We start from the raw sequence: 23,134 nt of genomic DNA, 5'->3' as shown, positions 1-23,134 counted from the left end.
GGTGGGTATTATGAAGGGGATGAGAGTAGTCAGTCAGGGGGCAGTGAGAGAGCTGTCAGTCAGGGTGGGGGATGTTGAATGAACGGAATCAGAGCTGTTGGTCAAGGGTACAGTGTGAGGCGGGATGGGAATTGTCAGTGTGAGGGGGGGGCGCGGATATAGGTGAATCTGGCTCTTACCCTGGGGGTAAGGCCTCAGATGCTGCTAGTAGGATAAGGGAACTGGCTCAGAGTCTCCAGTCTCCTGAAATTTTGAATGAAAACAATGTCAATATAAAAAGTTTCTTTTTTTCATCCTAATCTTTACTTTTTCATCCTCCTTTCTTTCTCCTCCCTAATGGAGATCCATCTGGCACTGGGCTATATTTCTGTGAATGCCAGCAGCTCTCAGTACCTTCAATGCAGTCGTTCTCCATTAGTGAGCCTCGATAATTAGTGCCAGCAGACAGTTTGATGCTGTGATGTATCTGAATCTGATCCTGCCCTGATCCAGTGTTCTCCCACAGCACTTTCCAACAGGAATCACTGAATAATGATCAGGAGCAGGTATCCTGTTGATGCCGCCTCCTCTAACCCTGAATCCCTGGGGACAGAGGTTAATCTTGGCTCTTGAAATGCAACCCTGGATGATCAACAAACTCATGGAAGCTGGGACCTTCCTGACCTTCGCAGGTAAATGACCTGGGGTTTTCTTTTGCCAGATCCTATTTTCGTATTGTTCTCCAAAGAAGAAAATGGCATGTTAATGTATTTTTAAAAATCTAAATAGGTTGCAGTGAGCCAATCCCAGCCGACGTTTATAGTGACTAATTTTTCCCTTCAGGGATTTAAATAAAATAATTACGTAATTTATTTTTTAAAAAGCTTTTTTACACAGCAAGTGGTAACGATCTGGAACTCGCTGCCCATGAAGGTGGTGGAAGCAGAGACGATCACTGATTTCAGAACCAAATTAGATGGGCGCTTGAAGGAAATAAACTATGGGGATGGAGCAGCAGACTGACTGGATTGCTCCATGAAGAGCCAGCATGGACCTGATGGGCCAAATGGCCTCCTTTTATGTCTTAAATGGCTCTGGCTCTATGACTATATTATGCTGCTAACCTGGGCTTTCCACTTAGTCATCTGATGGCAGCAGACCCCATCCAGCACCCACTGTCATGCCTGTATGGGAAGTGGGCACTCTCGCATTCATGGGAGTTGTGCCAGTTTGGAGAGGTCAAAACGTCCAACTGCAATCACCAGAATGGGTCTGTTATTGTGGTAACAAAGAGGTGACAGGAAGACTGCCTTTCACTTCCATCCACCCCCCACCTCAATACTGCCAGTAATGTATACTTTTAAAATCACTGAGAAGCTCCCTTTTCAACCACTTCCATAGGCCTCACTTTCAGATCAGTTATATGACCCCTTCCTCCATCGGCTTCTGGATATTGAAATCCTGTAGTGCAAATGGAAAGAAATGTGGTAGAGGCAGGGTGTGCCTGGCTTCTTGACATTTTGCTGGTTTGCATCCACAGTAACCGATGTCGCAGCAAGCCAGTGGAAAACAGTAGGGATCTGGTGTGGAGTGAGGCAGAAAGCCTTGTCCCTTGACCCATGCAGCTGATTTGATGACTCCTCAATTTTTGGTCTAACTGTTGAGAACATGGGTGTATCAAAACTAAGGCCTGTCCTATCTCTCCTCACCTGATTAATTCTCACTGGATAATGATCTGCCAGAGAGCCCTGGGTGATTTTAAAAAAAAAACTGTCAATCCTTAAATGTGTGGCATTGCAGAAAACTGCTGTCCTGCTGCTCCAGATGAAATCCAGCGACTTGGAGTAGAGAGCAAATCGAAGGTGGACCTTTGTCCCACAGTTTAACTCATTTTCAAGCTCTACCACATTTGCAAACTGGTGGGGTTCTGGTTAGTGTTATGATGGGAAGGATCTGAAAAGCTCTGGAGTGTGCATGCTCTGTTATACACTCTGCCGGCAGAATTTTTAATAGCTGCACAGCTGACAGGACCTGGCCATTTCTCCATTCAGGAAGTGAGTCCGTTTGTGGTTGAGGGAGGACCTGAATACCGCAAGAAAAATAAATGTTAAGATGGTGGAGGAGTAATTCAGCCCATTCTCCTGAGAGTGACAAGAAAAGGTACAGAAATTGAGGCTAAACATTCATATTATAATAACCAGATAATCTGTTTCTGTGATGTTGATTGAAAGATCAACTTTGGCTAGGACACCAGGGATAATTCCCCTGCTCTTTAAAATAGTGAGATTTTTTACGCTCTATCTAAGAGAGCCTACAAGGCCTCGGTTTAATGTCTCATCTGAAAAATGACACCTCCGGCAGGGAGGCTCTCCCTCAGCACTGCACTGGAGTGTCAGCCTTGAATTTTGTGCTCTATTCCTGGAGATGGGAAGAACATTGGCAGAAGAAATATTTCCTCAATCATATTTTCCATTTGAGTGCATTCCAGCTTGGCATTTCATACTGGAATTTTGTGAATTCCAGCCTCAGATTCATATTGCCTCAGCAAGATACTGAAATTCCTTTCACCATACTGGTTAACATGTTTGTCTCAAGAACCTGTTTTAACGAAGATGTTAACCCATTCATTTTGAATTGTCTTAAAATGGAAATCTCAGGAATTTGACATAAACACCAACTAATTAACTTTCTGTGGCACTATTTCAATTCCAGTTTTAATATAAAGAAATAACTTTGCCTGCATGAATGAAAGTTTTTTGTTTCTTTCTCCTCTGGTCCTCTACCACACGCCATTCCATAGCTGAAAGGATGGATCCAGCAGCCTCCGGTTGTGTTCCTCTTGACCAGCCACACAGGGACACATTGTCATTGCATGATACCGTGCCCACCGATTTTCTGTCCCCCTCATTTGGGGCACTGGCTACTTTGTTTAAATTCGTTCATGGCAAGGCTAGCATTTGTTGCCCATTCTTAATTGCCCTTGAACTGAGTGGCTTGGTAGGCCATTTCAGAGAGCAGTTAGGAGTTAAGTGCGGGTCTGGAGTTACATGGAGGTCAGACTCTGTAAGGATGGCAGATTTCCAACAATCGATGATGGGTTCAATTCCAGATTTTTACTGATTGAATTTAAATTCCACGAGTTACATTGGTGAGATTTGAGCCCATGTCCCCAGAGCATTAGCCTGGGCCTCTGGGTTACTAGTCCAGTGACATTACCACTAAACCACCACCTCTCCCTCTACTTATGACACGTCCCCTTGTAGGCTGGGAGCAATCAGAAGCTCGTTGCTGCTAAAGGACAAAGGTGCACCCTTGCATTGTTTGCCTCTGGCTTCAGACTTTGTCAACAGGAATACATTTTCATGATAGTGCCCAAGTTAACATCAGTTGACTCTAGAAAGCGCATTTTAGGCCTTGTGTGCACTGTTTTAAAGGACACTATAAAATTAAAACATAAAATCAAAAATAAGCTTCATTCTACTGCTTATCTAGGGGATTAAATGGTTAAATATTTTCTCATCACTCTCATCCTTAACGAATACATTTATGAATGGGCGTATTAAGGATCTCTTAATTTTTTTTGCAGGCACTCTTGTGTATTTCAACACTGACTGTGTAGCAATCCATCTCTACAGATTAAAAGTTAGCACGTTAGGTTCTTGTGTGGTGAGACTGATAGCTGCTTCCAGTATTTGTCTCTCATTTTGTTTAAGTGGCTGCTTAGTGTATACGCAGCTCAAGCAGAGTGGCAACAACGTGACAGTGGAAGCTGGAGGAAGATTGTTCGGGTTTGTTTTGGATGTCATCGCTGCCAAAAATATATCATTGGGTAATTTTTCTCATTTGCTGTTTGTGGGCTCCTTGCAACATGGAAATTAGCTGCTGTGTTTGCTCATGAAATTTCCCCTTAACAGTAAGCTTACTCCAGGTTCTTTAGTTTCTCCACCCACAATCTCTCGCCTTTCTCTAGCTGTCCTCTGAGGGATGGTTAAGTCAGGAGCACACCCCCTGAGGTGTATCTGTGCTATTCTTTACAGTTGTGACCAGGAACAAAGGGAATGAAAAGTATTTTTGAAAACCAAATCAAGTTTCTTCTCTTCCCAAGCTTTTAAAGGCACGGGGACATCTGCAATTCCAGGAACGACTTTTTGGAGTGGTGCCCATCTTTCACATGCAAATCCATTTGTCGCCCAACTGTAAACTCGTTTTAACTTCATAAACCATTGACAGGAGAAATATGGTCCTGTGTCAAGAAAGGCTTGTCTATTCAGTGGAATATGAAAACCAAGGATTTCATCCATAGTGATGTTTGTACTTAAAGCGGAATAAGGGCTGTGGTAGTTACCAAAGCCTCAAGTGACAGTATCATGGACATAAAATTAAAAACCTATAAACTTAGGGTTAGAATTGTTACTGAGCCACGGTGACACCCTTCATAGTTGATTAATTTGCCAACATGGCCTTGCCAACCAGATAGATAATAAACATTTTGGTACGATACTGGCACCTGTAGAATGGTGTTTCAGGAAGAGTCGGCCCCTTCAGGCGAGAATAAAAATTGACCAGTTTTTCATGAAAAAATGCAGGACAGGTTTGGGAAGGGTTGCCTATAAACAATCTGCCAAGTTAGTGGGTTAGCCATTTAAAGGTGTGTTTACAGGTTCTGATGAAGGTTCACAATCCATGAAACATTAACCTGACCTTCCACACACTCTGCAGAGAGGCTCCCTGACCTGTTGAGTGCTTCCAGTGTCTTATGCTTTTGTGATCATACTGTGTCTGATGCAGGGCATTTTAAAAAATCTATTTATTTCTATTTAATAAGTGGGTTATTCCTGGTGTCAACCCCACTGGTGTTCTGGTTTCAATGCTCCTTTTGTGATAAGCTGAAATACAGTTTTAACAAATGAATGAAATCATCAGAAAGAAATATAAGGACATTTATGCAGTGGCATCAATGATACGATGACATGATTGCAGCCTCCTTTGTAAAAAAGATAAATTGTCATAATGAAGCTTGGAGTTAGCTAGTAAAGTTGTTGGTTAGTTAGTTAAGGCCATTCAGCCTATCAAGCCTGTTTCTCTCATACCAGATACAATTTATTTGATTATTGACCCTACTAGGACTCATTAGTCTGCTGTGGAAAAGTTCTGCAGAGTTTCTCCTTGCCCTACTCCAATTTTCTCACATTGTATCCTGAACATTATTGACCATTCCTCACCCTTGAATGACAAGAAACAAAGTTCCAGGTAACACTTGGGTCAATCTGCACTTGGCTTTGCAACCCTTAATCCCGTTCATGGCCATGTATACATCCAGCTCTTTAATGACAAGCCACTTTTATACACGATCCAGCTCCTTTAAATCCTACTCATGTTTGTTTTCTATTTTAATCTGTAGTCGTGATATGTGAAGCAATCCCTTCATTCTGGGTTGCTTTCCCTCAGTATTGCTACATTTTCAGTTGCATGCAGATCCAGGTGAGCATAAACCTTATACCAAACTTTGAGTGGGGGAGCGTTGTGTCTGTTTGAGTTTTTGTGAAGATTATCTGAGCAGGACACTTTTTTTTTCCTCCCCTCTGAGCAAGTGAATTTCCTTTAAAGGTGATGTGTAATCAAATGATTTTTAAAAATCTGATGCGTGATCTTCCACAGAGCAACTGAGTGATGAATTATCTTCAAGCGGCTGTTCATATCATTTTATAATGCGACTTTGTGGTAAACTATATTTTAAAATATATTTAAAATTTACTTCCCAAATTAGTGAATGATAAAGCCATGACCCAATAAAGTCTTTAGAAAGTAGAGACTAAAAAAGCGCCAGATCAGTGTTAACTGCTCTTGGCCAAGGCAGCAGTTGCAGCTCTGTTATTGATTATTATTGACCTCAGGACACCCCAAGGCACTCCATATCCAATGAAGTACTGTTGAAAAATGAACTCATTTGGTTTAATGTAATTTATAAACAATTTTGGCATAGCAAGATCTCACAAGTGGCAAAGTGATAACCAGTTAATAATTTTTTTTTGGTGATATTGGTTGAGGAATCAGGACTAAAGAGGAGAAAGATATTAGTATATGTTCCTGTGCCCGATTGCTGTTGGCCGCCCATTTTGGGATACATGTATAGTGGTTGGAGGGCAGGATTAAGGTTCGCTGTGATGCCCTCTTTGGTTGAATAATGTACGCTTGCATTTATGAGACAGGCATACATGCATTCAGGTGAAGAGTGTGCCCTGGGCTGTGGTACAGAAAGCTGCCCATGGAACTATACCCCAGTAAGTTTGTGGAGCAGGTTTTGCTCTTTGGTGCTTGGCTCAATGTGGCACCACCTGGGCAGATGTAAGGAGGAATATCTGGTGGCGAGGGGTCTTCATGAATTATTGGCCATTAATGGATGGAAGGTCAGGTCGACACTCAATGCTTTATACCCAAGCACTGAAGAAAAAGAAACAGTTTGTGCCTTCAGAAGATTGCCATAAGAGAGAAGTAGCATTGGCCTTTATTGCAAGGGGGATTGGAGTATAAGAATAAATAAGTCTTGCTGCAGTTGTGCAGGGTTTTGGTGGGATCCCATCTGGAGTACCGTGTGCAGTTTTGGTGTCTACATTTAAGAAAGGATATACTTGAATGGAGGTGGTACAGCGAAGGTTCATTAAATTGGTTCCTGGGATGAGGGGGTTGGTTTATGATGAGAGGCTATGTAAATTGAGCTTATATTCTCTGCAGTTTAGAAGAATCAGAGGCAAGCTCATTGAAACTTACAATATTCTGAAGGGACTTGATTGGGTAGATGCGGAGAGATTGTTTCCACTGGTTGAGGAGTCTAAAACATGGGGCACAGTTTCAGGATAAGGGGCCAATCATTTAAGACTGAGGTGAGGAGAAATTATTTCACCCAAGGAGTTGTGAATCTTTGGAGTTCATCTACTGTAGATGGATACTCCATTGTTGAATACACTTAAGGCCGGGACAGACAGATTTTTGGTGTCTCAAGGAATTAAGGGATATGGGGAGTGGGCAGGGAAATGGAGTTGAAGCCCAAGATCAGGCATGACCGTATTGAATGGTAGAGCAGGCTCGATGGACCATAAGGTCTGCGCCTGCTCCTATTTCTCGTTCTTGTGATTCCTGGCCTGAAGTAAAATAACTTTCATTCTGTCACACATTTGTAGGAAGTCAGCACAAAGACAATTGAATCACCACAGTTACACTCTTTATTATAGAATAGGTAAATACAAGAAATTGGCCTTGCGTTTACAGCTATCTATTCTGGGGCAGCAGTTCTATTTATTGCGCATTCTTCTGAAAGTTTAAACATTGGTGTTTCTTCAGATTCACCATCTGCTACAGAAAGATTTGGTCATTCATACAGGAAGTTAGCCTGGGTGTGGTACAGTCAGTTTGAAACACATTGCCTTTTACAGAGCAGTGAATGAAATCCCAGAAGTCAAAATCAATTTTCATGTCCAATTTAGCCAGAGGATTCACTCATGAATAATGACTACTTGGGAGAGATCCTGGAGGGCTCTTGGTACCTATGGGAACCATACCTTAGGCCTATAAACCATCTTCAGTGAAGAAGGGGAGTTTAGGAGATTAGTAGGGAAAAGTGAGAAATACCTTTGATTACAGTATAGTACTCAAAAGAAAAATGTAATTTGACGCATCTGTTGGGAATCAGTCATTTTTTTCTTTTATAATGTTGCTCAGTATGCGAACAAAAGTATTTTCATTTTTAATAAAGCATCTTTTATGATTCTAAGATCTTCCAAAGAGTGCCTTTCACGATTACAGAAGTCCCAAAGCACTTTAAGTTGATGAGATATTTTGAAATGTAGTCACGTTGTAATGTAGAAAATGTGCTCAACAAGCTACCACAAACAGCAATGTGATAATGACAAGATCATTTTTATTAGTAATGTTGACTGAGGGCTAAATATTGGCCTGGACCCCAGGGATAACTCCCCTGCTCTTCTTAGAAAGAGTAGCATGGGATCTTTTACAGACAGGTTCCCTCAGTTTAACATCTCATCTTAAAGTCAGCACCTCTAACAATGCAGCACTCCTTCAGTACTGCACCTGAATGTCTGCCTAGAGTTTTGTGCTCAGGCCCCAGAATGGCACTTGAACCCATAACCTTCTGATTCAGGGGTGAGAATGTTACCAACTGAACCACTTAAACAGTGGGGGAAACAATGATACTACTGAGCCAAAGCTAACAGTGTGGAGAAAGTACCTCGGGGTTAAGTGTGTCTGACAATTATGGATGTACTGCTATAACTGGCTTGAGGAGAGTGGTACCAACTTGTGACTCTGCCAATCTGCTGTAGCATTTTCTCAGCTTGATTAAACCCTTTCTTACACAAATAGACAAATCAGCAAGATTTGAAATATTCTTTCACTAGGTTTAATACTTGTAAAATGTAGCAGCAACTTTTAGAAAAAATAATGTTCCTGCACCATCCCCAGATACATTTCTTGTACCTCACCATTATGTGGCTGGAGCTCTCACTGTAAACTTCTCTTTGTGCTAATCACAATTACTTGTGTAGTTGTTGGATCATCTCAGAACGGAATGAAAGTTACAACCATCAAATGAGTGATGTTGATATGATCTTTTGGCTACTTGCAATATCTATTTCAGCTGTTGTTGTTTGTGAATAGTGCCACCTCCCTCCTAGAAGCCAGTTATTATTCACAGACTACGCCAAATCCAAAATCCAAAGGTCAATTGTACTCTCTTCACTGATGTGATGTGAACCTTGTGATGGGTTAATAATATGTGGCCTTATTAATTCTCAATGATCTTTTTCAATTCATGGGAACAATAAAATGATTTTTTTTGTGTGTAGCTGCTGAATTTTACTGTTCTTGTTGAAAGGTTTCTCTTCTATAAATCTGGTTTAATCCTCTTCCTTGTGCAAAGGATCAAAATTCCATCAAAGATGGCTTCCAAACAGCTTCAAAGGATTTTCCTCCATATGTTTTTGGTAAAGAAAAATGACACAAAATTTACATCAAATTTTGAAGCACAGAAATAGGCCAACGTGTCCAGGCTGGTTTTTATGCACCCTATGAACCCCCTCCCATCTTACTTAATCAACCCTATCAGCATATCCTTCTACTCCTTTTCCTCTCATACTTATCCCCCTTCGATGCATTTATACTATTCTCCTCACCATTGCCGTGTGGTAGTGAATTCCACATTCTTACCATTTCTTGAGTAAAGAAAGCTATTCTGAATTCCTTATTGGATTTATTAATGATTATCTTCTCTCTAGGTAAGTGTTGCAATTGTAATTAACACACCAGTCTTTAGTAGTTTTACAAAAAGACTTGCATTTATATAATGCTCATCATTGCCACCACACATCTCCATAGTGCTTCATAGCCAATGACGTATTTTTGAAGTGTAGCCACTGTTGTAATATATGTTCATAGGAGAAATATTTGAGTATTTGTCTACATAACCTACATCTGTATTTTTTTAAAGTTACTACTTCCATTTGTTATTTTTTTAAAAAATGAGCTAGCCATCTCCAGGGCATATGGAGCATCGGATTTACATTACTGTGCTGGACATGAAGGCTCTCTCCTGTCTTAGGCACTCCCTCAGGATCAAGGATGACTGGCTTCCTGTCCAATTCACAGGTTCTGAGATGACTGCTAAGCCCAATATGCGATCTGCAGACTCTGCCGCATGTGGGGCAGGTGGTGCTTGAAGGATTTGAGGTTTGTGCGCTCCCTTGACTTCACCTCTGAATATTTCCGAGGAAGTCTCTCACTGTGTTCAGTGCTTTCCCGGATGGACTTTCTCCATTTTGATAGGGACTCCCATGAGTCAGCAGGGATGTTTGACCACTTCAGGGCTGCTTTGAGGTGATCCCTAAAGTGTTTCTGTTGTCCTCTTGGGAGTCTCCTGCCATAACCGAATTCCAAATAGAGCAGTTGCTTCAGGAGTCTGGTGTCAGGCATACAAACTACATGCCAGCAATGCTGCCCCTGAACATGTGGATTAATATAAATAAGGTATTAAAGTGCTATTCAAGGCACATGTGGGAACTGTGTAAAGTTTATAATAAATAATTAATTTGTGATGTTTATGTTTGATGAACAGGGTAAGTTCAATTATTGCCCTGTATAATAGTTTGGATTCTACACCAGGGTTTGCTGTGTTTAATGCATACAGATTAAACTGGTTTGCAGGTACTCGCTGCATTTCCCCTGGAGATACGTAGATGCATTGTTTAGCTGAAATTATGAAGGTTTATTGTGACTCGATCAGAAAGGCAAAACTCTGTTTAATGGCGTATGCAGGTGCTTGCAGGGTTTCCTACGAGTTGTAATCTGATCTCAGTCTGACAAGTCAGCACACAGTTTAGGGAAAGTTGACCGGAGTGTAAACTGGACAGTCTGGTTCCAACAGATCTGAATTGGCTCGCATGCGAGGCAGCAGAAGTGAGGAAATGCTTCATGCACTGGCCTGTGCTGCCCTTGAACAAAAGAGAGGAGAGGTAAAATGGCTACTTAATTAGAACAAATGTCTCTGAGGCCTCCATAATTGGTAGGTAATAGTGATTTATTTCTCAGGCATTGTGATAGATTGCCTCATTTAACTATTTACCTTAGGTAGATGCCAACGCTTTAAAGTCCATTTTCAGATTTACTGTAACATGTACCTCATTGTACAATGTATTTTTTGAAATTATAGATTGTAGTTGGTGAACCATAATGGTTTTTATTAATGGCCATGTCTCTTTGCCCTTTATAAAATCGATATGAAACAACACAAATTTAAGGGATCCCTTTTTAAATTAAGATCAAACTCCTCTTGTTGCTGTGTCCAAAGTAGTGATTGATAACCTTTGTCAATATAGTAAATTCCAGTAAAGTCTTTTTGAACATTTTGAGTTCCTTATAATAAATCTATCAGGATTTAAATGTGTCTATCAGAATACAGAGTTATCATTATTTGCATATACAATGGAATGCAGTTAAACTGTATCATTTGATCCAGGCAGATCAGGTAAACATTCCCTCTGTTGTTTGTTGTAGTCATCCTGATCCTTCAGTGTACTGACCACTGTGGTGTGTGGTGGTGCATTCCTTGATGTAAGTGACATAGCTTTCTCTACCTGCCTGATTTCATCAGTAAAAGAATCAGGAAACTGGGACAATTCAATTCAAATATCAGGCGAATTAATGTGAAGAATCACATCAGCAGAACTTGAATCTTGCACACCTAGGATTTGTGGGATCCTGAGAGATTTTCAGTGAACATTGTGCGTGAGTGAAGTGAGTCATGTTTATACTTGGTATGGCAGCTCCATCCTTTTAACTTATTTAATTCCAATTAAAATGTTTATATTGAGCAAGGAGAAAGTGTGGGTTAGGAAGACGCATAACCCTAAGGATTTTTGACATTGGGGTATTGAGTAAAGCAGCAAAGAAATATTCCACAAGACATTGGGACATAATTGGGAGTGTTGCATGCAGTTCTGGGCCCCTTGTCATGGCAAGGACATTAAAGGAAAAGAACAGCAAAAATTCCAGATAGTTATGTAGGAAATGAAACATTCACAATTGGAACAGAGTTTAAGGGCGATTCCTAATAAATGCTTTCAAAATTATATAACTTTTTCAGCGATTAAAGAGTGAAAGATTGTTTCCTGTCATTGGGGAATTGCAATCAATCATTGGAAGAACGAAGGGAAAAGTTAAGAGGACATTTTTTTCCCACACGGGAGGCAGTTGGAAACTGAAATCCCTGATCACAGTTGGCTTTTGAGGCAAAGAATGAAACAATTTAAAAGGGAATTGGATAAATTGTCGAGGAAGGAGAACTTTAAAAGGAGCTGGGAAAGGGTAAGCAAAACGGACCAGAGCATTAGACTCTGGCTGAAGAACCAACACTGGCACAGGAGACCAGAGTGCTCTTAGTTTATTCCAGTGTTATAAACAAAACTGGCTTTCATTATGATTGCTCTTGAAAATAAGATTCAAAGGCCTACTTTTGTATTATTTGCATGCAGCTATGCATATTTGTATGATGTGTTAAAGAAAAATCCCACTATTAGCTGCATGGCCCCCATCCCCTTCAGTGCATCTGTGTGTACTTCTGCAGGGTATAATATCAGTTGTAAATGAATACATGAGTAAAACCTGACAAATTGGTATGCTGCCAGTGTAAAAGTCAAGCTGACATTGTAGAAAATCCAAGCTCCCTCCTCCTGGAACAGTCAAAGACATTTTAGGCAGAGTTTCCACACTTACGGATACATCAGTGTTAGTTACGTTATGTGCAGGACCTTCAGTGCATAGACTGATTGCACAACAAAGCCTGCCGTGTGTGTGTTTGTGTGTGTGTGTGTGTGTTGCAGTCACTATACGGCAACAAGACTACACAGAACTAGCTGTAGATTGGCAGTTAGGGTTTCTGATAGTTGCTGTAGCCCAGGGACACCAGCGGCAGAGGCCAACGTTCTACCATGTAGCAAAACCAACCTATTTCTGGGGCAGATTCTTGCTGGTATTCTGCAGAAATAAGTACCATCTCCAATTAGAAGGACAAAATTAGTTAAAATGGAAGACGCTACCTTCCCACAAGGCGAAGTTACCATCTTGGTTTGTATGTTGAGCTGGAGATAGGTGTGAGTAGAAGCCAGTTGCTTTCTTATTGTGAGAGATGGATAATTGGAGGACAAGTTAATCAAGCAGGCAACCCGAGAGCGGTATTGTCAGAGGTTTTGGAACTAAATTAATTTCTTAACTGTGGAATGGGGACTGATGGGGTGGATGGAACTATAGTGTGTCGAAAATGGGCAGTGGATATTTTAAATTTTGAATGCTGCTTAATGCTCCCATTATCCTTACAGCTGCTGTGTTTGGCAATTGACAAGGTGGGGCTGAGGCTCTCAGATGCTCTAAGGTGGTTTTCTCTGGCCCCTCAGGAAAAGTGGTAGTATGGTGACCATATACTTACACCAGAAGCAATGTGGCCATCTCTTCCAGCTGACATTAGGCTGAGCAATTTGAGAAGAGTGCAGTTTCTGATTGATTGTACTTCCCCACCCAGTAATGTGGAATTCACTCTGTTGGGTAATATCACAGAACCACCTCCTGAAATCCTGTATTAATCTCCTTTTATAGAGTGACACTTGTGCCTACGTTTGTTCATGATAAAAGTTCTCCCATGCACAGTCTCTTTTTTATTCTTGTGTATTCCAGTCATGGGGCCCACTTTGCGCTATTCCATATGCCTGTAAGTCATGTTGTCAAACCTGAAATTCAGCCTTAACCATGTCTTTGCTGAATCTAGGTGTGACATTCCTAACCTATGAGCTCATCTCTTATTCCTTTTGACCAGCACACACCTCAATCACAGTCTCTCAGCAGTTTTTCCAGCACCTCCCCCTGCTTGTTGCTTTTGCATGTTTACGATCTGCTTTTCCTCTCCTTTAGTTTTTGCTTATTTTCCTGGCCTCCTTCCACACTTCTTTCCTTCCTTGGATAGTTTTTTTATTTTTCTTGTTTTCTGTTTGCTTTGTAGAAGACTGTTTCATTAATTCCAGCCCTTTTAATGTCGCAGCTGAGTGTGGACTGCCTCCTTTGAAGTGCAAAGGGAATATTTAACCCTTGCAGTACTCCTGCTAAAGAGAGCCTCTTTGGTGTTGATAGGAATCTAGTGTTTCCCAGAAAGCTGAGCTGTAATTGTTTCATGTCAACATCCAGGTAAGTCACTTATCACAAGGTCACAAGGTGAAGATTTAACCAGTGGGCTGTTATATAATTTGGCCTGGCTCTTTTCAAAGAAAAATACCGTGGATACGAAACTCTGGGCCATTCTGACGAGCTCCCAGTGTTAGAAACAAAAGCAGAGGAAGGACCTAGAAGCAAAGAAAACCAGAGCTGAGCTAATTTGTTTCTTTTTAAGAACTGCCCAGTTTTATGTGGTGAGCTAACATATATTGCTGTAGTGACATTAATCCCACTGCTTTGAAAGCATTGATCCTGTAACCTGTCATTCTAATGCCTCACTCTTATCTGGCTCAGGGGTAACACAGGATGCTGGAGAAGCTCAAGCTTTAATGACACAGAAAAGAGGCGAATGCCCTGACCATGAGAAACATTCTGAAGGACATAAAGAGAGTTTTATGGTGTGATTCAGATAACAAATGGGAAGGAAGCAAGTATAACCTTTGGAGTGTTCAGGCCACTGGGATATCAGTAAAGTGTAATGGTGAGCATGTCAAATTTTCATTGCATGTCTGTTTAGCGTGTGGGAAATACCCAGTGGTATAATTGGATAATTGATTTCCCACTTCCAAATATTATGCCTGAAGAGGGTATTTAAGAGTGGATAAGCCATCATTGGTTGTAGGTCAGATACTGATGGTGGCAGAGGTGGAAACAGTTCAAAGTGATGAATGAAAACACAAGTATATGGGCATAGGTGTGAATTCCCTCCATCCCACGGATAGCATATTGCAACCCTTGATGGTGAACTTCTCTGGTAACTTTTTAAAATTTCACGCAGTTCATATTGTGTAACTTGCAGCAGTTGATCATGTTTGATGCGGAGTACTGTCGTGGGATGGCAGGAAGTGTGTGAAAGTGGAGAGCAATGCTGTGCTTTACAGCATTGTGTATAGTAAAACCTGGTTAGCTCTTGTGTTCTTGAAGTGGAATCGCCAACTTTGTTCTCAGTCGGCTCACCTGATCAGACCTGTATCTATTTCAGGAAATCTGGCATACTTATTTATGTGCACCCTTAATTTTTAACATTGCTGCACCGGGGAGATTTTGGTAGTAGAGCTGTTTTTTAAATTCTTTCACAGGATGTGGGCATCGCTGGCAAGGCAGCATTTGTTGCCCATCCCTAATTGCCCTTGAGCTCTGTGGCTTGCTAGGCCATTTCAGAGGCCAGTTAAGAGTCAACCACATTGCTGTAGGCCTAGAGTCAATTTTTTTTTTGCAAAAGTATCCTTTGTTCATAAAATGCCGGAAAGGCACATTCCACAAGGTGAGCAATGGTCTCTTCCCCGCCACAGCCACCTCGAGTGTAACGTGCAGAAAGGGTGAGACTCCTAGTGTGTAGAAAGGTTCTGACTGGGATGGCCTTTCTCACCATCAGCCAGGCTACGTTTTGTTGCTTATTGGAAAGTTCTGGCAATGAAGCATTCTGCCAGCTGCTTAGGGAACCATCCGACAGGATCTACCATCTCCTTTTCCCTCAGGGCCTCTAGGACGTTACGTGCCGACCACTGCCTGATGGACTTGTGGTCAAAGGTGTTTCTCTGCATAAACTTTTCCACGAGGGACAGGTGGTACGGCACGGTCCAACTACTTGGAGCATTCCGCGGCAGCGTGGCTAGACCCATCCTTTGCAACACCAGGGACAGGTAGAACCTCAGCACGTAGTGACACTTGGTGCTTGCATACCAAGGGTATACGCACAGCTTGATGCAGCCACACACAAAGGTGGCCAATAAGGATGAGGGCGATGTTGGGCACGTTTTCTCCCCCCTTATCTAGAGGCTTGTATGTCGTGTCCCTGCAAGCACGATCCATTTTCGACCTCCAGATAAAGCGGAAGATGGCTCGGGTGATCGCACCGCGCAGGAGTGAGGGATGGGCCAGACCTGCGCCATGTACAGCAACACCGATAGCGCCTCACACCTGATTACCAGGTTCTTACCCACAATGGAGAGGGAGCATCACTCCCACATGCCCGGTTTTTTTTTTCTTGCCATGGCTACTTGCTCCTTCCAGTTTCCAACGCATACCCTGACCCCTCCGAACCATATCCCCAGTACTTTCAGGCTGTCTGACCTGACAGTGAGGGGGACTAAGGATCGGTCAGCCCAGAGATTGTCACTCGTCTTAGGCTCGGATCCTTCCAGATGGACTCAGCAAATGGTTCTATGCAACACACAAACAGGACAGGGGAGAGAGGGCAGCCCTGCCTGACTCCAGATTTAATCGGTAAGCTCCCTGATTCCTGCCCATTGATTCTACATGTAGGTGCAAACCAGGTAAGGGTGGCAGATTCCCTTCCCTAAAAGACATTAGTGAACCAGATGGGCTTTTACAAAAATCGACAACAGTTTCATGGCCACGATTACTGAGATGAGCTTTAAATTGCAGATTTTATTGATCAAATTTAAATTCCATCAGCTGCTCTGGTGGAATTTGACCCATGTCTGCAGAGCATTAGCCTGAGCCTCTGGATTATTAGTCCAGTGATATTCCCACTACGCCACCATCTCCCCAGATCATCAGGAAACCTTTTCTTATTTAAGCTCTCCTGGCGTCCACCCTATCACAGATCTTCTCCTTTGTCTCCTCTCTCTCTCTCTCTCTCTCGCCCCACCCCCACTAGTCTTCTACTTTTCTTCAGCCCTAATGAAAGGGACCTGAAACGTTAACTCGGTTTCACAGATGCTGCCTGACCTGCTGTGTGTTTTTTTTTCAGCTTTGTTTTTTGTTGATTTCCAGCATCAGCGGTATTTTACTTTTGTAGCAATAAGCTGTTGTGAAAATTCAGCTGTCATCCTGACTGGTTCTCACCACCAGATGTTGTATGCATCACATTATCATTATCATCATCACAATCATCTCCCCATCCCTGTAACCTTTCCAGCCCAACAACCTCTGTGCTCCTCCAATTCTGGCCTCTTGTGCATCCCCCGCTTTTAATCACTTCATCACTGGTGGCAATGCTTTCAGCCCTAAACTTATATCCCCTCCCTAAAACTCTGCCACGTTTCTACTTTCTCCTTTTAAGATGTTTCAAAAAACCTGCCTCTTTAACCAAGTGCCTCGTCATTTGTCTTAACTCCTATCTCCTTAAGTGGCTTGGTATCAAATTTTGCTTGATAACATTGCTGTGAAGCCTTGGGATGTTTTGCTATGTTAAGAGGTGCTATATAAATGCAAGTTGGTAAATGAAAAGCATTTCAACTTTCTTCTGACTGATCTCCCCCTCTTTCCCGTCCCTCTCCTCTCCCCTACCTCCACTCTTTCCCCCACCCACCCCTCCTCCTCTCCCCCTTCCCATCACCTCAGGAGACTCATAATGGCAGGTCTGAGGACAAAGCCATTAGCAGATGAAGAGATATCCGGGGAGGAGGACTGAGAGATATAAAGACTGACATTTTTGCACTAAATTTTTAAATTACTAGAAACAAGCTTACTTTAGGATTGATGCAAATGAGATTTAAACTGGGAAACCAACTGAGCCTCAGAATGCTTTTAAAAAAATTCTAGATTAGCAAATCATTATCTTAGATTTAGTGCTGGAACCATTAACAGTCCTAACCTTAAGGGAATGAGTGCAATAAGGTGGTCCAGCATAGTGCCAGAGGTTCTAAACCTATGTACCAATCAGTAATGTTTTATGACTCGCCCTGCTAATGTTTTTCACCCAGTAGCGATAAATGAATTTATGCATGTTTGAATCTTCTATTTATTTTAACTTAAGGACTGAGGGTGGTACAGAGTTGAAGCAACAGCTTTGCCAATTAGATTTGGAAGACAGACTCTCAAACCTGCTTCTCTAAGTGAAAACAATTGGAGGTGACGGCATATTTGGATGTTGTCAGTAACCTGGAGTGTCAGAATACATTATGGGAACCTGGGTCTGAGTTTTATGCTCTCTCCACCCCCCTCCCCCCCCACCTCAAAAAGCTGGAGTGAGCAAGGCCTCGGGCAGGCCGCCCATCCCTGCCCCAATTGAGGCCCTTAAGTGATTATTGACCACTTAAAGGCCATTTCCTGCCCAACGTCAGGTTTTTAGGCTGGCGGAAGAAGTTCCAAGGTATTGGGGAAGCCCGTAAATAATCTGGTTCAGACCTTGGGTGGGAAAGTTGGGAGGGTGGGGGATCTGCCTCTATCAGAAGCTTCCTTTTAACTTTGGGTGCCCCCCTGCTTAAGGTCTGGTAACAGCAGGATTTCCCTCCCCTTCCCCCGACACCCCAATACCCCACTGTCCACCCTGCAAGGCCTCTCCTACCCTCCCTGCCCTGAAACCCTCAACACTTACCTCTTCTTGGAATCCCAGGACTTAGGCTCCAGGGTCTGCATGCAGTCCCTGTCCTGTCCACTGCAGCTTCTGGGACTGTAGGGACTAGAGGGCTGTTGGCCAATCAGATTGGCTGGCAGCCCTCTAAGGCGAGACTTGCTCCCGAATGAGGGGCGATAGTCCCGCCTGCAGCCAATTAATGCTCGGAGCGTGAAATCGTTGTGGGACAGTCGGAGTTGGCTGGACAGAAAACCCCTGCATCTTAAAAAATCTTTTAATGCCTTTCTGTCCAGTCTATTAGTTCAGTTGGGTGGGGGTAGGAGTGGGGTAGTTTCATCTTGGGATTCACTGTCCGCCAGAAATAAAGCAATCTCAATGTGCAGAATGCTGAATTAAACCTGGATCCAGTTGAAACATCCCAACATATTGAATGATATTTTAACTTCTTGTGGTATGTGTTGACGCCTCTCGGGCATTGATGAAGAATACTTGTATCACAGAATCACACAGTGCAGAAGAGGCCCTTCAGCCCATCGAGTCTGCACTGACATGTGAGAAACACCTGACCTACCTACCTAATCCCATTTCCCAGCCCTTGGCCATAGCCTTGAATGTTATGACGTGCCAAGTGCTCATCCAGGTACTTTTTAAAGGATGTGAGGCAACCCGCCTCCACCACCCTCCCAGGCACTGCATTCCAGACCGTCACCACCCTCTGGGTAAAAAAAGTTTTTCCTCACATCCCCCCTAAACCTCCTGCCCCTCACCTTGAACTTGTGCCCCCTCGTGACTGACCCTTCAACTAAGGGGAACAGCTACTCCCTATCCACCCTGTCCATACCCCTCATAATCTTATACACCTTGATTAGGTCGCCTCTCAGTGTTCTCTGCTCCAACGAAAACAACTCAAGTCTAGCCAATCTCTCTTCATAACTTAAATGTTTCATCCCAGGCAACATCCTGGTGAATCTCCGCTGCACCCCCTCCAGTGCAATGACATCCTTCCTATAATGTGGCGACCAGAACTGCGCACAGTACTCCAGCTGTGGCCTCACCAAGGTTCTATACAACTCCAACATGACCTCCCTACTTTTGTAATCTATGCCTCGATTGATAAAGGCAAGTGTCCCATATGCCTTTTTCACCACCCCACTAACATGCCCCTCCGTCTTCAGAGATCTATGGACACACACGCTAAGGTCCCTTTGTTCGTCAGGAATTCCTAGTGTCATGCCGTTCATTGAATAATATCTTAATTATTTGTTGAGACAAAATTAGCTCTTAAAATGCTAGTCAGATCATATGCCCTAACACTTAGACGTTACTACCTGGAAAAAGACCTCAGCAGGTCTGGCAGCATCTGCGGAGAGGAGCACAGTTAATGTTTCGAGTCCGAATGACCCTTCAACAGAACTAAGTAAAAATACTATTTTTAAAAATACTATTTAAATGTTATTTTTACTTAGTTCTGTTGACGAGTCATTCGGACTCGAAACATTAACTGTGTTCCTCTCCGCAGATGCTGCCAGACCTGCTGAGTTTTTCCAGGTATTTTTGTTTTTGTTTTTGATTCCCAGCATCCGCAGTTTTTTGCTTTTAACTTAGATGTTCCTGTTCAGGAAGGGAAGAGATAATTATGCAATAAGAATGGGAATTTTATGAAGTATTTTAACATATTCTTTGTCAGCTTGTTCATCTGTGAACCCTGGAGATGAACAGGGAACACTTTATGAAATGTAGTAATAAATGTGCTTGAAATTGCTCATTTCTTTCCATGGTCTTAATCAGCATTAATCTTTTCTTTACCTGAAGCAAACGTGGTGTTCCTGCCCATAAGAAACACGGTGACCTAGGGTTTTTAGTATCTTGTTACATGTAATGGATTTTACATTCAGTTTTTTTTTATATGCTTGCTTCAGTTCTTCCTACAGCTCCATTGCTTCATAATCCTCCCTACATAGCACCCCAGCTTTTAACAATCCCTAGAACTCAGAATAGCACAAAGTTACCATAACAATTGCTTGGACTGCTTCTGTGATGACAGTGGTAATGGCTGCCATCCACCCATGCGCTTTAAGAATGAGGCTTAAGCAAGAATTCCAGGCAAAAGCACGGTCCCAAAGTTTTCCCTTCAATTATAGAAGCAAGGACAACAAAACAACGTTTTTGTGTTTCCTTTTAAATCTGCTTCGGGTGCCTGTAAATCATTGTTAGTGCAAAATGTTTAAAATCACAGTACTCGGCTGAATTGTAGGATATTTTTAATGCGGCTGGATGAATTCCTTCCTCGAATTATGAAAAAAATGTTCGGCTGACAAGAGAATGTTGACTTAAGTGTTTTGAGACCATAGTAACCCAAAAGAAAAAACAAGCTTTAAAGAAATAAACTGTCACTTATTCAATTGTTTTGGAAATGAGTCAACAAATATAACATTTTCTCCCCCTTAAGCTTTTAGACATTTCTCTAATACTATAAGTATTTACAGACTTCTGGCCTGGCCTTGGTTGGTAAAGGGTTTGCCAACAGTGGATAGGTTTCCTAATACCCTTGTGGGTAAAGGTGTTACTCATTTTATCTTAAAGCTGCAAGGATCATAAGGTTGGTTTGCAGTTTCTTCCACCCAGGATAGGTGGGGTAACAGTTGGATTAGGTACATTTTCAGTTAATGTTTACTCAGGAAAATTCATGTTCCAGTGTGGCACGTTCTCCCATAACCTAGGTTATATTGGAACCTTCAAAAGAAAACTTCTCTAGCTATTGTAGGGTTATTTTTTCCACACATTTGAGAGAGGGGTGAAAGATGTTCAAGGCTGGAAATTTCTCAGGAGGGGAAAAACAGTCAAGATCCCAACTCCCCATCACTGTCCACTCATTTCTCTAGGAAGAAAAGAAAGGCTTTCATTTATATAGTGCTTTCATAACCTCAGGCCTATCCGTGAAAGCGCTACAATCAGTCCAGCCTTCCAAACAGACTGTAGCCAAGATTTGTGTGCGTTTGAACCCACAGCCTTTTGACTCAGAGGCCAGAGTGCTACCAGCTGAGCCACGGCTGATGAATGCTGTGTCATCTGATGGTAATCGCCCACATCAGGTCCCAACCCAGTGGCCCTTTGAAATCCTGGCCCATGTGTGTGCACCTTAACAGCCAGATAAACTACCATTATAAAATGGGCAGTCACCCCCACTGAATTACTTTGTGCAAAAGTGTGGATGACATTTGGGAGTTATCAGTGGCCTGCTGGTGTCAATGGAAATGCACTTCAGCTAGAATTGGTATCTTCAAAAGGAGAAAAATTGAGTGAGGGAAGCACAAAGTTCAATTTTTAACTCTCCATTATATAAGAAGGTTCTCCAAAGTTGTCTCCCTCCTTCCAAGCTCTTTCCCATTCTGCTGCATTGGGGATTATTATTATTCCATTGCAAAAATAGGCTTTTTTGTTGGAACAGCCAGGGTCTCTTCGCTGCCTTGTTTTTCCCTCCGCTTGTGGGATGGTGACAACCCATCAGCAGCTCATTCCACTCCCACTTCCAGAAAGGATCAGTTACACAGCAAGGAATGTCATTGCTCAGGAAATGGAAAAGGTTTCCAGCTTTCTCAACGTGGAGTTAGGCTTAAGTCGGCAGTGTGCTCCCACACTACACTGCCATGTCACTCTCATCTTCCATTTGAGCCTTCCTCCTTCTGTCCTTCAACAAGGCTGCCAATTTAATGCTGTGTAAAAGACCAGGGCCCCGGTGTTTATCTGACCCCACTTAGAGAGAATGGGGCAGGTTCTACTCAGGTATTTGATTTATGTCCTGCTCAATTTCATGAGCTGAATTTTTGGGCCTCACTGACATTGGGAATGGAGCCTGAAAACTACAAGGCCGCTGGCATGTGGGGCTCTGGTAGGCCATGATGCAGACAGCCAATTGGTCTCATCAAGAGCCTTGTTAAGCAGGAATTAAGAAGACCAACTTGAGATTTTCCAGTTTGCCTCCATTTCACAGTGTGACGGGGGGGTGGGGGGTGCAAATCCAACTCCCTAGAGGCAGAGCTCCAGCAGCTAGGCCGGCGTACCAGTTCTCCAGGCAGGCCTATAGGCCCTCCCCCTGCCTGCCTGTGTGGGAGTAGAGGCAAAGGGCCCCATCTACAGTGGTGACCTGGCTGATTTTTGCATTTTAATTAAAGTGGTTAGAAAGCGCTGAGAGGGCACTTTCCTGTTGAAGCTGCAGTTACTTACCTTGTTATTGCAGCCGGATGCTCCTCTGGAGCTGGAAGGCCTCTGGCCCCATGGTGAGGAAACCAGTCTCCACGCCAATTAAGGGGGTGCCCCAGTCAAAAGTGCTGATCAGGGTTGGGTTTGGGACTGGAAACGGACCCAGCTCCTGTTTCCTGTCCACAAAGTGAAAATTCAGCTCCACGTTCTATTAGGGTTGCCAGTTGGGATTAAAATGTATTTCTGGAGGGTTTGTCACATGACTAGCCCCATGCTGCAGCCATTAGTCGGCCAACACGTCCATACTTGTGCTGTACTGCCATCCTATGCCAATCGGAAAGGAAAAGCTCATCCAATTGGATGATGTTTGACTGTAAGCAAACAGCTCTTTTTCCCATTTTCAATATTTTTATATCTGAAAGAGAAATGTTCAAACAAAATGAAGGAAAAATATATATATTTTTAAACAAACCTATGATATTTCTCCAGGGTTGACACACCACTGTCCTGGAGATTGATCTTCAATCCCTGGAGACTCCAGGTCAATCCTCGAGGGTCGGCAACTCTAAGCTCTAATGATTTCAAATATAAAGCTTCTGCATGGTCAGTGCCTTGGTGTGGTTAGTTTCCAGCATGTCATGTGAGACTTCATGTCGAATAATGGAAAGCCTGTCTCCTTGTTTGCAAATACCAGTAAATATTCCTGCACTATAACCAGCAACAGCAGCATTTAAATGGGATTTTTAATAGAGAAGTGGCGAAATCAAAATTGTCTGAGTGCTGATGTCAGGCAATAAATGGGGAACTGTGGGGCTTTCAACCGATTCTAACTGTAGATGTATTTTATTGTATTTAGTTTAGAAAGGAAAGCAGTTGGGAGCACTAGCGAAGGTATTGTTTCTCATTCATCATTCTTGAAAAGTTTGC

General features: G+C 42.7%; 1 protein-coding gene across 15 annotated transcripts in view; it reads left to right on the top strand.

Moving 5' to 3' along the window:
* Positions 1-23,134, top strand: part of elf1 (E74-like ETS transcription factor 1) — a 245,369-nt gene that overhangs the window by 164,709 nt on the left and 57,526 nt on the right. The gene's annotated exons all lie outside the window — the stretch shown is intronic.

Source organism: Cetorhinus maximus, chromosome 8 (assembly GCF_964194155.1).
Source record: "Cetorhinus maximus chromosome 8, sCetMax3.hap1.1, whole genome shotgun sequence".
NCBI lineage: Eukaryota > Metazoa > Chordata > Chondrichthyes > Lamniformes > Cetorhinidae > Cetorhinus > Cetorhinus maximus.
The sequence above is the reverse complement of the archived record's forward strand: the minus strand, read 5'-3'. Positions and strand labels throughout refer to the sequence as shown.